General features: G+C 46.6%; 1 protein-coding gene across 3 annotated transcripts in view; it reads right to left on the bottom strand.

The window, feature by feature from the left end:
* Window positions 1-15,495, bottom strand: part of ADAMTS17 (ADAM metallopeptidase with thrombospondin type 1 motif 17) — a 410,186-nt gene that overhangs the window by 23,897 nt on the left and 370,794 nt on the right. The window lies entirely within an intron of this gene.

The following is a 15,495-nucleotide window of genomic DNA, read 5'->3' as shown; positions in this document are numbered from 1 at the left end:
GTGTGCCGAGTCGCCTCCGTCATGTCCGACTCTTTGTGACCCTATGGACTGTAGCCTGCCAGGCTCCTCTGTTCATGGGATTCTCCAGGCAAGAATACTGGAGTGGGTTGCCATTTCCTCCTCCAGGGGATCTTCCTGACCCAGGGATCGAACCCACATCTCCTGCATTGCAGGTGGGTTCTTCACCACGAGCACCACCTGGAAAGCCCTTGCGAGCCCCCAGTAGTGGCAGTTCCAGGAGCTCACTGCCTGACAAAGCAGTGCCGCCTGGAGGGTCAGGGCTGATAACCACTCAGTTCTCACAACAGTCAGACCCAGATCCCACCTGATGAGGCCATCCCCCTTGGAAACATCTAGGTGCTGGTGATGAGGCAGAGAACGAAACAAAGCCTGCCTCTGAATCTTGGGGACAGAAAGTAAACCGGTGAGCAATATACAACAGAATCCAACGTACTGTAATAGAGCGCATGAAAGCTGATTGAAGGTGAGTGTTAGCTGCTCAGTTATGTTGGACTCTTTGCGACCCATGGACTGTAGCCTGCCGTATAACATGTTCTATATCACAGACACAGAGAGAATGTGCCACACCGTAATAAGTGCTTCAGAGGAAAGCAAAGCAGCACGGGGCGGACGAGGCGAGGCGAGGGTTAGCACTATTTTATCCAAGGTGGGGCGTGGTCTGCCATGGACAGCGCTTGGGAGAAAGTGAGGCAGGAGCCCCGTGCTTTCTGGGAGAAGATGTCGGCAGAGCGCACAGCAGGTGCAAAGGCCCTGGAGGCGGCATGTGTTGGCAGGGCCGAGGGCAGCCGGGAGCAAGTGTGGCCGGGGAGGGGGTGAGCAGGAGAGGGCAGGACCTGAGAGGCCGCAGCGGGAGGTCACGCAGGGCCTGGCGGGCTGCTGCCTCCTGCTTCAATAAGATGCAGTCTGGGGGCTTTAGCGAAAGGAGGGCACGCCCCTCCAGGGCCACCCTGGCTCTGCGCGGCGGCGAGCCTACAGTGGGTGGAGGCTTTAGGGAGGGCAGGGAGGAGGCCACTGCAGTGGTCCAGGTGGGAGAAAAGGGTGGCCTGGACCAGCTGGGGCGCTGGGGGGTGTTGGGCTAAGTTTTGAGAAGATGGGGCTACCCAGTTCCATCCTGACATGACTCCTTCTCATCCCTTAGGGCAAGCTCAGGCCACCTTATCTAGAGCTCACTCCAGACCCCTTGGCAGAGCTCACCACTCTGTCCTTCGTGGCCCAGGGACTAACTGCAGTGACGCTCCTCTCATCAGACCCCTTGCTTATGCTACGAAGATGGAGATGCAGTGCCAGCCTTGGGGGCGAGGACAAGCAGCACACCGCCTGCAGACTGCTTCTGGCAGTGCCTGGCACACTGCCGTATAATGGAACTGGTATTGTTGTTATTCTGTGTCTCCTTGGTGGGAGATGAAGACTTTGCAGATGGCACGCAGCCTTGCTTCCATTTCAGTGCCTGACAACTGCTTGAACACTTCTGAAAGACGTGAACCAACTCCTATCCATTTCTCCTAGTCCTGGTCTTTAGAGTATAAGAATTCCCTCTCAAATATCTGAAGATAGGTCTTTGGTTCCCCTTTTAAGTTTTCTCTTCTCTTGATCAGAATAATGTACAGATTCTCAATCCGTTGTAAGTCTCAAATCAGTCACTGCTGTTCTTAAAACGGATTGATATGTCACAAATAGGATGGTCCAGATGTGACCTGAAAGTGGCGAGAGAATGTGCTGGTTTTCTCTTTAAGTGGGGACTTGCTTTCATGAATGCTCCCCAACTCTGCGCCATTTCCTTTTTTTCTTAAAGCAACCAACTACACTGACCTCTGCTAGCACCTATTATGTTTTTCTCTCAAGAACTGACTCTCAGCCAAATCTCCTTCGTCCTGACCTTTTGCAATTAACTCTGCAAATGTAAGTGTTAGGTTTTAGGTGGAGACCTAGGTTTTAGGTTGAGGTCAGGCTGTTCTGCTGACCTGTGAAATGGCCTAGAATCCTGCTGCTGCCTTTTGTATTTGTTGTGCTTCCCAGGGCTGAGCCCAGAAGCACAGCACATCCCCACTGTGGGATACTCATGGGATACGCAAACACTGCCATGGCATACTCATGGGGCTATCATTGCCTCCGCATGCATGCCACTGCCATGGGTGCCAGCTTCTCCACTTCTGGGCACACAATCAGAGCATGTGCTCTAGGGAATGTGGGTACCAACTCTGTTCACACAAAGGTCACATCCAGGACACAGGGACAGGAGACAGGGAACTGCTGGCAGGGCTCAGCAGTCCTGCCTTGGGGGCTCCTCCCGGCCCACCACTGGCTAGAAAAGTCAGGTCTGTGGGGGTCAGATTCCCATAGAGCTTGGAGGGACTGCCAGCCCCCTAGGTCCTCCTCTCCTTTACCTCTCGTGTCTGCTGTGTGCTGTGCTTAGTCGCTCAGTCATGTCCGACTCTTGTGACCCCATGGACTCCTACCAGACTCCTCTGTCCATGGGGATTCTCCAGGCAAGAATACTGGAGTGGGTCGCCATGCCCTCCTCCAGGGGATCTTTGCACCCAGGAATTGAACCCAGGTCAGTGTTTGATCGGATTCTTTACCATCTGAGCCACCGGAAGCTGGTGCTTTTCAAAAGGCTGACAGGATGGAAAAGAGCTCACGTACCCTTGTCCTCTTTCCAGAAGAATCCTTAGGTCCATCCCTGCCTGAAACATGTGCCGAGCCACCGACAGGAGGGCTCTGTGTCGTAGGCACACCTGCTAAAGGTTATTGGAACTATTTTTCAGCTGGACCTTCTTGCTCCTGAACTTAAGAAACACCTCGGTGAGGAATGCGGATGAAAAGTGGCCTCCCTAAGACTTTGCTCTCGGTGACAGAAAGAAACCACTTCCGCTGAAGGGCCTCGGCTGCATGAAGCCCATGTGGGACAGGAGATGACATCACACGCCTGGACATCACAGTCAAGTCCCATCGATTCCAAGTCTACTAACTTGAGAAGGGCCAACAGTTCCACACAACAATGTGTACTACAATTACAATGCAAACCTGAGCTTTCTTCACTCATATCCTCTAAAAATCTTAACAGCGACATTCATTAGCTGAGTTTGAGTTAGTAGTTCTTCTTAAAAGCAATAAAACTGTAATTCTTGATGAAGCCACCATAATACTTCCATCATTCAGGTCCCTCCCCCATTCCCACAGGGTCAGGTCAGCCTCTCCTGTCCAGCTGACACAGATGCACCTCCTTTGTATGTGTGCCAAGTTCAATCATTCTAACCAGGTAGTTTTCCGCCTTTATCTGTGGTTTCACTTTCCCCAGTTTACTAGCAGCCAACTGCAATCTGAAGACATTAAGTGGGAAATTCCAGAAATAAACAATTCATAGTTTAAACTGTGCTCTGTTCTGAGCAGTGGGATGAAATCTCCCACCATCCCAGTCAGTCCCACCCGGGATGGGACCCATGTCTTTGCCCAGCTTATCCACACTGTATAGGCTCCCTGCCGCTTAGTACAGGAAATACACAGTATGTAAATACCTGCAGGGTTCAGTACTACCCTGGGTTTCGGGCATCTACTGGGGGGCTTGGGGCGTACGGCCCACGGATGAGGGGGGACTACTAGCTTTTGGACAGCGCTGTCACTACCTGACACCCTGTTTGTTTTTTTTTTTTTTAACTGCTGTCGCAAACTGCTATAAACTTAAGGGCACAAAAAAATACAGACTGATTATCTTTCACTTCTGGAGGCAGAAGAACTAACGTGGATCTCAAGGGGCTAAAATCAAGGTGCTGCACGGCTGGTTCCTTCTGGAGACTCGAGGAAGACTCTGCTTCCTTGTCTTTCCTAGCTTCTATACACTGCCCTGAGTCCCCGGCTGGTGGCACCTTCTTCTGTCTTCAAAACCAGTAAATCAAGAAGAACTCTTCTCGCACTATATCACTTCAACCTTCTCTTCTGCTTCCCTCTTCTGGTTTAGGACCCTTGCAATTATACTGGACCCACTCAGATAATTCAGGAAAAACCAGATGACTAGAAACCTGTATTAATTTCCTAGAGCTGCTGCGAAGAAGTACCACAAGCTGAGTGGCTTAAAACAGTTCAGTTCAGTTGCTCAGTGGTGTCTGACTCTTTGCAACCCCATGGACTGCAGCACACCAGGCTTCCCTGTCCATCACCAACTCTGGGAGCTTGCTCAAACTCATGTCCATTGAGTCGGTGATGCCATCCAACCATCTCTTCCTCTGTCATCCCCTTCTCCTCCTGCCTTCTATCTTTCCCACCATCAGGGTCTTTTCCAATGAATCAGTTCTTCTCATCAGGAAGCCAAAGTATGGGAACTTCAGCTTCAGCATCAGTCCTCCCAATGAATATTCAGGACTGATTTCCTTTAGGATGGACTGGTTGGAGCTCCTTGCAGTCCAAGGGACTCTCAAGAGTCTTCTCCAACATCACAGTTCAAAAGCATAAATTCTTCGGTGCTCAGCTTTCTTTATAGTTCAACTCTCACATCCATACATGACTACTGGAAAAACCATAGCTTTGACTAGATGAATCTTTGTCACCAAAGTAATGTCTCTGTTTTTTAATATGCTGTCTAGGTTTGTCATAGCTTTTCTTCCAAGGAGCAAGCATGGCTGCAGTCACCATCTGCGATGATTTTGGAGCCCCCCCAAATAAAGTCTCTCACTATTCCCATTGTTTTCCCATCTATTTGCCATGAAGTGATGAGCCCAGATGCCATGATCTTTGTTTTCTGAATGTTGAGTTTTAAGCCAGCTTTTTCACTCTCCCCTTTAACTTTCATCAAGAGGCTCTTTAGTTCCTCTTTGTTTTCTGCCATAAGGGTGGTGTCATCTGCCTATCTGAGGTTATTGATATTTCTCCTGGCAATGTTGATTCCAGCTTGTGCTTCATCTAGCCTGGCATTTCTCATGATATATTCTGCATATAAGTTAAATAAACAGGGTGACAATATACACCGTTGACGTAGTCCTTTCCCAATTTGGAACCAGTCTGTTGTTCCATGTCCAGTTCTAACTTTTGCTTCTTGACCTGCATACAGATTTCGCAGGAGGCAGGTATGGTGGTCTGGCATTCCCATCTCTTTATGTTTGGCATTCCCAAACTCTTCCACAGTTTGTTGTGATCCACACAGTCAAAGACTTTGGCATAGTCAGTAAAGCAGAAATAGATGTTTTTCTGAAACTCTCTTGCTTTTTCTATGATCCAATGAATGTTGGAAATTTGATCTCTGGTTCCTCTGCCTTTTCTAAATCCAGCTTGAACATCTGGAAGTTCTTGGTTCATGTACTGTTGAAGCCTTGCTTGGAGAATTTTGAGCATTTCTTTGCTAGTGTGTGAGATGACTGCAATTGTGTGGTAGTTTGAACATTCTTTGGCATTGTCTTTCTTTAGGATTGGAATGAAAACTGACCTTTTCTAGTCCTGTGGTCACTGCAGACAGAATGAAAATCCCAAGTACAAAACACTAACCAAAATGACCACATGGACCACAGCCTTGTCTAACTCAAGGAAACTATGAGCCACACCATGTAGGGCCACCCAAAATAGATGGATCAAAGTGGAGAGTTCTGACAAAAACATAGTCCACTGGAGAAGGGAATGGCAAACCACTTCAGTATTCTTGCCTCGAGAATCCTATGAACAGTATGAAAAGGCAAAAAGACAGGACACTGAAAAATGAACACCCCAGGTTGGTAGGTACCCAATATGCTACTGAAGAAGAGTGGAGATATAACTCCAGAAAGAATGAAGAGATGGAGCCAAAGTGAAAACAACGTCCAGTTATGGATGTGACTGGTGATGGAAGTAAAGTCTGATGCTGTGAAGAACACTATTGCATAGGAACCTGGAATGTTAGGTCCATGAATCAAGGCAAATTAGAAGTGGTCAAACAGGAGATGGCAAAGAGTGAACATTGACATTTTAGGAATCAGTGAACAAAAATGGACTGGAATGGGTGAATTTAACTCAGATGACCATTGTATCTACTGTGGGCAAGAATCCCTTAAAAAAATGGAGTAACCCTCATAGTCAACAAGAGAGTCCAAAATGCAGTACTTGGGTGCAATCTTAAAAATGACAGAATGATCTCTGTTCGTTTCCAAGGCAGACCATTCAATATCACAGTCATCCAAGTCTATGCTCCAACCACTAATGCCGAAGAAGCTGAAGCTGAATGGTTAAATGAACCTACAAGACCTTCCAGAACTAACGCCAAAAAAAGATGTCCTTTTCATCATAGGGGACTGGAATGCAAAACTAGGAAGTCAAGAGATACCTGGAGTAACAGGCAAGTTTGGCCTTGGAGTACAAAATGAACCAGGGCAAAGGCTAATAGAGTTTTGCCAACAGAATGCACTGGTCATAGTAAACACCCTCTTCTAACAACACAAGAGAAGACTCTACACGTAGACATCACCAGATGGTCAATACAGAAATCAGACTGATTATATTCTTTGCAGCCAAAATGGAGATGCTCTATACAGTCAAGCAAAAACAGGACGGGGAGCTGACTGTGGCTCAGATCATTAAATTCAGACTTAAATTGAAGAAATTAGGGAAAACCACTAGACTATTCAAGTATGACCTAAATCAAATCCCTTACAATTATACAGTGGAAGTGACAAAAATAAATTCAAGGGATTAGATTTGATAGACAGAGTGCCTCAAAAACTATGGATTGAGGTTCATGACATTGTACAGAAAGCAGTGATCAAGACCATTCCCAAGAAAAAGAAATGCAAAAAGGCAAAATGATTGTCTGAAGAGGCCTTACAAATAGCTGAGAAAAGAAGAGAAGTGAAATGCAAAGGAGAAAAGGAAAGATACATCCATCTGAATGTAGAGTTCTAAAGAGAAGCACAGAGAGATAAGAAAGCCTTCCTAAGTCATCAACACAAAGGAATAGAGGACAGCTATAGAAAGGGCAAGACTAGAGATCTTCTTCAAGAAAATTAGAGATACCAAGGGAACATTTCATGCAAAGATGGGCTCAATAAAGGACAGAAACAGTATGGACCTAACAGAAGTAGAAGATATTAAGAAGAGGTGGCAAGAATACACAGAAGAACTACACAAAAAAAGATCTTCATGACCGAGATAACCATGATGGTGTGATCACTCACCTAGAGCCAGACATCCTGGAATGTGAAGTCAAGTGGGCCTTAGAAAGCATCACTATGAACAAAGCTAGTGGAGGTGATGGAATTCCAGCTGAGCTATTTCAAATACTAAAAGATGATGCTATGAAAGTGCTGCACTCAATATGCTGACAAATTTGGAAAACTCAGCAGTGGCCACAGGACTGGAAAAGTTCAGTTTTCATTCCAATCCCAAAGAAGGGCTTAAAACAACAAGAATTTATTCTCTTATAGCTCTGGCGGCTGGAAGTAAAAAAATTAAAGTGATGGCAGGGTGGTTTCCTTCTGAGGACTCTGAGGAGTCTGTTCCATGTCTGTCTCCCAGGTTCTGGTAACTTTATTTGGGGGAGACCTATAACAACCTAATTCCACCTGCAGCCCTAACTTTCCTTTGACATGTAACCTAATATTTTCATGAGTTCCAGGGATTAGGATGCAGACATCTTTGATGGTCAGTATTTTAAGTATACATCACATTAATAGTTCTGAGAAATTATATCTTCTATTCAAAATTCAGTTTCTATTCAAGTCTTTATTTAAGACTTAAACTAGGTAAAGATATCATGCAATCTGCTGAAATGTGACTGTCTCACAAAGAAACAATGGCATCTTTAGGATCACATTCTACTAACACAGTTATTTTAGGTTGACTAGAAAGTGAATCTCCAACACAGATAACCAAAAAGAAGACATTTGTGGGTCATTCATTTTCAGCAACTTCAAACTGTGAAAAAAGTGTGAGCTGTTCTTTTTCAACATAACAAGTGTTTAAGATAGCAAGTGGTTTGCCTGTGGGGTCAGTTTTATCCATCTCCAAAATGGGTCAGCAGTAAGGATCTGGCATTGGCACCTAGTCTGTGCCTGTCTCTGAGCCAGGAAAGTTCTTTACAATAAGTAAATTAATCGAGGTAAGGCACCTGTATGTGATTGCCTGAGCATCTGTTGTAGAGACATGCAAATTCCCAACACAGAATCAAATATCCCACAGGGAAAATACCACACACAGCATAAAAAGAAGGATGTGAAACAGCCCGGAAGCTCCAGGAAGCTGCAGGGAGGTTAAAGAGATTTTGGCTACTGGGATGGCTCCTTTGTCCAGCCTCATCAACTTCATGCCAAGCCCTGAACCAAGGGCCCGGGCACTCAGCTCAGCAGCCCCACCTTCACAAAGCTCGGTCAAGCGTGTGGTCCTTGGGGGAGAGGGAAACATAAAAACAGGCAATGTCATCACTGTCTGATAAGTGCAGTGGATGAAATGGAGCTTGAGCTGGGTCGTGAAGGTCAAGGTGAAGTTGGTCAAGCAAAGAAACAGGGCTCAGGGCTCTGAGAGCGAGCACCTACCCATGAAATGTTGAGGAGCAACTGTGAGTTTGGGATGACCAATCCTAAAGGATACTTCAGGGTGGGCAGGAGGAAAGCTGCCTTGGGGGTCTCCGGTGATCGTGTACCCTGGGGCAAGATGATGGGTTTCACCAAGGCAGCAGAGAAATGGAAAACAGGCACGCTGATACAAGCCTATGAAAGGGTGGAGTTGACAGGGCTGTGGGTACATGGGGTCATGGAGAGAAAGAAGGCAAGAGTTAAGCTCAGGATTCTAACTGGTCCAGAGGATGCTGGTGGTGCCTCCACTGCGAGGGAAGAACACAGGGAGGGGAGTTGACCTGGGGGTGGAAGGGGGGTATTACTTTCAGGTGGCCACTAGGCCACTCGGTGGTGCTGGGAAGGGTCTGCAGGTGCAGTTCTGGAGGTCAAGGGTGCCACCTGATGGGAGACACAGGGTTGGAAGTCAAAAGCAATAAAGTCCTGGTAGACAGCAAGGGTAAGAACGACTAACGACTCATCCGGGAGCTTATACTGGAGGACAGGGGGCAGGGCTTGGGGAGTGCAAGCACCTGGGGTTGGACTCAGTCATGGGAGTGGGAGGAGAGGTGATGAGAAAGGCCGGTGAGGGCAAGTGGACAGTGCAGGAGGCACCAAGAAGGGCTGGGCTGGATGAGGCTGAAGAGCATCCCTGGATTTAGCCAGGAGGCGGCGAAGCTGATGGGGGGGAGGACTGGGGAGACCAGTCACCAGCGCTGTAAGTGCAGAATGGATGAGGGTGAAGAGGAGATGCTGGCACTTTTAGCAGATTTGGTTTGATGCCTACAAAATGGGATCCACAAACCCTCAGTGCTGGGGTGACACTCCACCTTTGGAAACTAGACCTAGAGGTCAGCAAGATGTGCCATGACTTGGGAGCCTCCAGTCAAGCAAGCTGCATGCGGGCGAGAAGGTGAGTGAGGATGTGAGAAGGGGATGCTGAGAACGGCCGAGGGCGGCAAGCAGTGGCTCCTAGAGCCACCTGTCTGGACCCGTGGGCCACCCTGCCCACTGGCAGTGCCTCCTGGAAAGTCATCTGGGCCAAGCGGCAGAGCAGATGACCTGTTGGAGACCTGGGCCGTGTCTGAGAAGCTGGAGGCCAGCTGGGGAGGGAAGCCAGGGGCCTGGTGTGGACAGCACCGTGAGGGGAAGACTTGGCCACAATCATACAGACTGTGTAGCCTACCAGGCTCCTCTGTCCACAGGACTTTCCAGATACGAATGTGCTGTACTTAGTTGCTCAGTCACGTCTGACTCTTTGGACCCCACGCACTGTACGGTCCATGGAATTCTCCAGGTCAGAATAGTGCAGTGGGTAGCCTTTCCCTTCTCCAGGGGATCTTCCCAACCCAGGGATCGAACCCAGATATCCCGCACTGCAGCTGGATTCTTTACCATCTGAGCTACCAGGGAAGTCCAAGAATACTGGAATGAGTAGCCTATCCCTTCTCCAGGGGATCTTCCTGACCCAGGAATTGAACCAGGGTCTCCTGAATTGCAGGCAGATTCTTTGTCACAGAGCCACCCAGGAAGCCCTGCCCAGGACTTTTTCACTGCCATCTTGCCTTTGACCCACCAGAATTCCCATAGGAAGGCGGCTCAGGGCCTGCTGGGTTTGCTTCACAGATGGAGGAACTGACTCAGAGAGACAGCAACACTGGCCCAAAGCCCACCAGCTATTAAGTGGGTGAGCCCTCTGTGCCCCGACCCAGGGACTTCCTTTTTGTATTTACACACTCATGCTCTGGTTAGGGGACACCTGACCGATTTCATCAGGATGCCCCAAGGGTGAAAGATGCCCACTTACTAGAGCCAGACATTCTCAAAGTCTCTGCAGGTCGCGTTCAGGATCCTGGGATCAGATGGGCCTGGCCTTGAGTATTCCTTCCATCAGCTTGCCAGCTGTGTGACCTTGGACAAGTCAGTACTCAAGCCTCTGCCAGGAGGTCAGCTCAGGCCTGGCGCTCTGTGGGCCTGATAAATATCAGCTGTTATTGCTGCTATAACTATTATTCTCAGTCTAGACATCTGTCTTATTCAGAGGAACTGCTGTTCCTCAAAGCCCTCTGGAATGGCTCGTCTATATGGGCATTTGGAACCAGAACAAATTCATTTGAATTTTTAGAAAATTTTCAATAAATCTGTATGATTCAGATGATAGGAATATGAAGAACCTGCTTGAGTGCTGAGTCCTGTAACTTGGTGCGCGTTTTCTCCCCGCTCTGAGCCCCTGGCGCTCATCCATAAAGCAGGACTGGATGCTGACCTCACAACAGGTAAAGGCCCCAGGGGGATGCCCACGGGGGAGCTCCAGGGACGGACATCTTCCTTTCCCCCTGGGGCAGGGCTGCCGCACGCGGGGCTGTGAGTGTCCGGCCGAGGTCAGGCCAGCAGAGCTCTGCCTTCCGCGGATGACAGGGCTCTCCTAGGACACTCGGGCTGTGCTCACCACGTGCGCCGCCGGCCTGGGCTGAGCAGACGTGGCAGAAGCCGCTGGCCCGGAGCCGGACCTCCCGGGCCTCGTCCCAGAAACACCACGGAGGACGCAGCAGCGGCAGACGCCGCGTCCGCCCGGGTCGCTCTCACAGCTCAGGGCAGGCTGCAGCCAGCAGCTCTGTTATGAGAACAATCAAAACACGCCTTTAACATGTGCCATTTAAAGTCCCCGAAGATACGTGGCTGCTTTTATTGAGCAGATGTCCGTGAGAGGAGCGGGGCGGGGAGGCACGACCAGGACTTAACGGGCTGGGCTGCGAGGTTCTCCCAGGGGATGGAGGGGGACACCTCACAGCTGCACACGAAGTTTCAACGCAACATTTCTCCATTTAAAACTTGAGAATTATGGGTTCTCGTATACATTTCCTTGAAAAGGAATATTATCCACATATTTGTTTTTTTCCAGGAGGAAATGAGAGCCTGCAGTGCGTGATTGGGAGAGAATACACGGGCCTGTGCACGTGAGCTTCTGCTACAGGACATTAGTCCCCCTCTGAAAACCAAGCTGGGTCAGTCTGAGAACTTGCCATGCTTCCCTGAAAAGGTTCTTGAGTCAGTGTGGTTAGTTCTCACGTGCCAGGGAAAGGAAGAGGAAGGAAGGAGGAAGAGAGGGGGAGGGTGGAAGGGGCAGGGAAGCGGGGGAGGCAGGGGGCAGGGAAGGTGGGGGAGGGAGGGGGCAGGGAAGGGAGAAGGAGGCAGGGAAGGGGGCAGGGAGCCAGGGAGGGAGGGAGCCGCGGAGGGAGGGAGGGGGCAAGGAAGGAAAGCTTTGCTAAAATACAACTTAAGGGAATATGTTTCAGGAGTGGTTTCTCTAGATATTGCACCAGCTAACCATTTTGGGAGCTTCCTATGTACTAGGCAATGTTCTGAGCACTTAACATGATTCGAATTATTTGATCCCTGTAACAATCCTACAGAGAGCCATTCTACAGATGAGGAAATCAAGGCACAGAGCGCTTAAGTGGCTTGCCCAAGGTCATACATTAGCAAGCAGAAGCATGATTTTAACAGTTCCATTGAGACCTAATTCACATACTCTACAATTCATCCATATAAAGAGAACAATAATATTCTGAGTTGTGAAATAACCATCACAATCAATTTAGCATGTTTTCATTACCCTCCAAAGAGACTCTACAACTCTTAGCTGTCATCTCCCAGTAGATCCCCCCTCCCACCCCTCTAAGCCCTAAGCAATCCCTAACCTACTTTTCGTCTCTATAGACTTGCCTCTTCTGGACATTTCATATAAATGGACACATAACATGTGGTTCTTTGTGCCTGGATTCTTTCACTGAGCATGATGTTTCCAAGGCTCATCCACATGATAGCACCTATCAGTATTTCATTCCCTTTTGTTACTGAATAATATTTGATTGTATGGATATGCCATATTTATCAGTTCATCAGTTGAGGGACATTTGGGTTATTTCCACATTTCAACTATTACGAATAATGCTACAGTGAACGTCAGTGGATAGTTTTTGTATGGACATGTGTTCTCATTTCTTTTGACTATATACCAAGGAGTGGAACTGCTGGATCATATGCTAACTCTATGTTTAACAATTTGAGAAATTCCAGACTGTTTCCAAAGCAGCTCCACCGTTTTGCATTTCTATAGTAGCATATGAAAATCTAAATTCTCCACACTAACATTTGTGTGTGTGTGTTGCTCAGTCATGTCCGACTCTTTGTGTAGCCCACTGGGCTTCTCTGTCCATGGGATTCTCCAGGCAAGAATACTGGAGTGGGTTGCCATTTCCTTCTCCAGGGGATCTTCCCCACCTGGGAATCAAACCTAGGTCTCCTTCATTCCAGGAAGATTTTTTTTTTACCATCTGAGCCACCAGGGGAGCTACAGTCCCATACATTTTTGCTATTATCTCTCATTTTGATTACAGCTATGTTAGTGGGTGTGAAGTGGTATCCCATTGTGTTTTCATGTACTGTGGTAAAATATGTACAAAATTGACCGTTTTTAATGCTTTGCAGCGTACAGTTCAGTAGTATTAAATACATTCACATTGTGGTGCAACCTCACCATTATCTCAAAACTTTTCATCTTCCCAACCTGAATTAATTAGATTCAATAAACAATAACCTCTTCTTCCCCTCTCCCCCAGCCCCCATCATCAAACTTTCCGTCTCTATGACTGTCTGCTCAGGTGCCTCATATAAGTGGATCCCTACAGTGTTTGTTCTTCTGTAACCGTCTTATTTCACCAAGTATAATGTCCTCAAGGCTCATCCATGTTGCAGCATCTGTCAGAACTTCCTTCCTTTTGGAGGGTGAATAGCATTTCACTGTACATGTGTAACACGTTTCATTTGTCTGTTTGTCCAGAGAGGAACACTTGTACTGCTTCCACCCTCTGACTATTGTGAATGATGATGCTATGAAGCTAGCTGTACAATTTCTGTTAGAGTTCCTTTTTTAAAAATTCTTTTGGGTATATAATTTTGGGTATATAATTCTTTTAATTCTTTTGGGTGGACTTGCTGGATCATATGGTAATTCTGTGTTTAAGTTTTTAAGGAATCACTGTACTGTTTCCCACAGTGGATGTGCCATCTGACATTTCAATCAACAGTGTAGAGGGTTCCAATTTCCCCATATCCTCTCCAACACTGATTTGCTGTGTGTGTATATATATATATATATATATATGTCTGGCTTATATATATAAGCTAGCTACATGGGTACAAAGTGGTCCTCATTGTGGTTTGATTGACATTTCCCTAATGATTAGTGATAATGAGCATTTTTTCAAGTACTTACTAGCCATGTGTGTATCTCCTTTGGAGAAATGAGTGAACATTTTCTTTGCCTATTTCTTAATTGGGTACCATTTGTTGTTTAGTTATAGGAGTTCTTTAGATATTCTGGATATTACTTCTTTATTAAATATATGACTTGCAAATATTTTCTCCCATGCTTTGGGTTGCCTTTTCACTTTGTTGATGATGTTCCTTGATGCTCAGTTTTCAAATTTGATGATGTCCAATTTGTCTATTTTCCCTTCCGTTGCCTATGCTTTTTGTCATATCTAAGAAATCATTACCAATGTATGAAGTTTTTTTCCTATATTTTATTCTAAGAGTTTTAGCTTTAACTCTTATATTTAGGTCTTTGATCCATTTTGAGTTTATTTTTGTATATAGTATAAGGTAAAGATTGCTGGGAGAAATATCAGTAACCTCAGACATGCAGATGCCACCACTCTTATAGCAGAAAGCGAAGAGGAACTGAAGAGACTCTTGATGAAGGTGAAAGAGGAAAGTAAAAAAGCTGGCTTAAAACTCAGCATTCAAAAAATGACAATTGTGGCATCTGGTCCCATCACTTCATGGGAAATAGATGGGGAAACAATGGGAACAGTGACAGACTTTATTTTCTTGTGCTCCAAAATTACTGCAGATGCTGATTGCAACCATGAAATTAAGATGCTTACTCCCTGGAAGAAAACTATGACAAACCTAGATGTCGTATTAAAAAGAAGAAATGTTACTTTGCTGACAAAGGTGCTTATAGTCAAAGCTATGGTTTTTCCAGTAGTCATAGTATGGATGTGAGAGTTGGACCATAAAGAAGGCTGAGCACCAAAGAACTGATGCTTTTGAACTGTAGCGTTGGAGAAGACTCGAGATTCCCTTGGAATGCAAGGGGATCAAACCAGTCAATCCTAAAGGAAAACAGTCCTGAATATTCATTGGAAGGACTGATGCTGAAGCTGAAGTTCCAATACTTTGGACACCTGATGGGAAGAACTGACTCACTGGAAAAGACCCTGATGCTGGGAAAGATTGAAGATGGGAGGAGAAGGGGTTGACAGAGGATGAGATGGTTGGATGGCATCACCGACTCAATGGACATGAGTTTGAGTGAACTCTGGGAGTTGGTGATGGACAGGGAGGCCTGGCATGCTGCACTCCATGGGGTCACAAAGAGTCAGACACAACTGAGCGACTGAACATAAGGTAAAAGTCCAACTTCATTCTTTCATATTTTGATATCCATTCTTCCCAATACCATTTATTGAATTTTATGATGGTTTTGATTTTTGAACTCCTTGATGACTGATGATGTTGAACATCTTTTCGTGTGCTTATTGGCCATATGCATATCTTCTTCTGAGAATGTCTACTCAGATAATTTACCCATTTTTAAATTGGTTTATTTTTCTTATTATTGAGTTGGAAGAGTCATGGATGTGTGTTGTTTCAGTCACTCAGTCGTGTCCAACTCTTCTGAAACCCCCATGGACTGTAGGCCACCAGTCTCCTCTGTCCATGGGATTTTCTAGGCAAGAACACTGGTGTGGGTTATTTCCTACTCTAGCAGATCTTCCCAACCCAGGGATCGAACTCATTTTTCTTGGGTTTCCTGCATTGGCAGGCAGATTCTTTACCACTGTGCCATGTGGGAAGCCCAAAGAGTCCTTGATATATTCTAGTTAAAATGAAGTGAATTGAA

This window comes from Bos taurus, chromosome 21, assembly GCF_002263795.3.
Source record: "Bos taurus isolate L1 Dominette 01449 registration number 42190680 breed Hereford chromosome 21, ARS-UCD2.0, whole genome shotgun sequence".
In the NCBI taxonomy this organism is placed as follows: domain Eukaryota; kingdom Metazoa; phylum Chordata; class Mammalia; order Artiodactyla; family Bovidae; genus Bos; species Bos taurus.
Note: the sequence above shows the minus strand (reverse complement) of the source record. Positions and strands in the feature narration are given on the sequence as shown.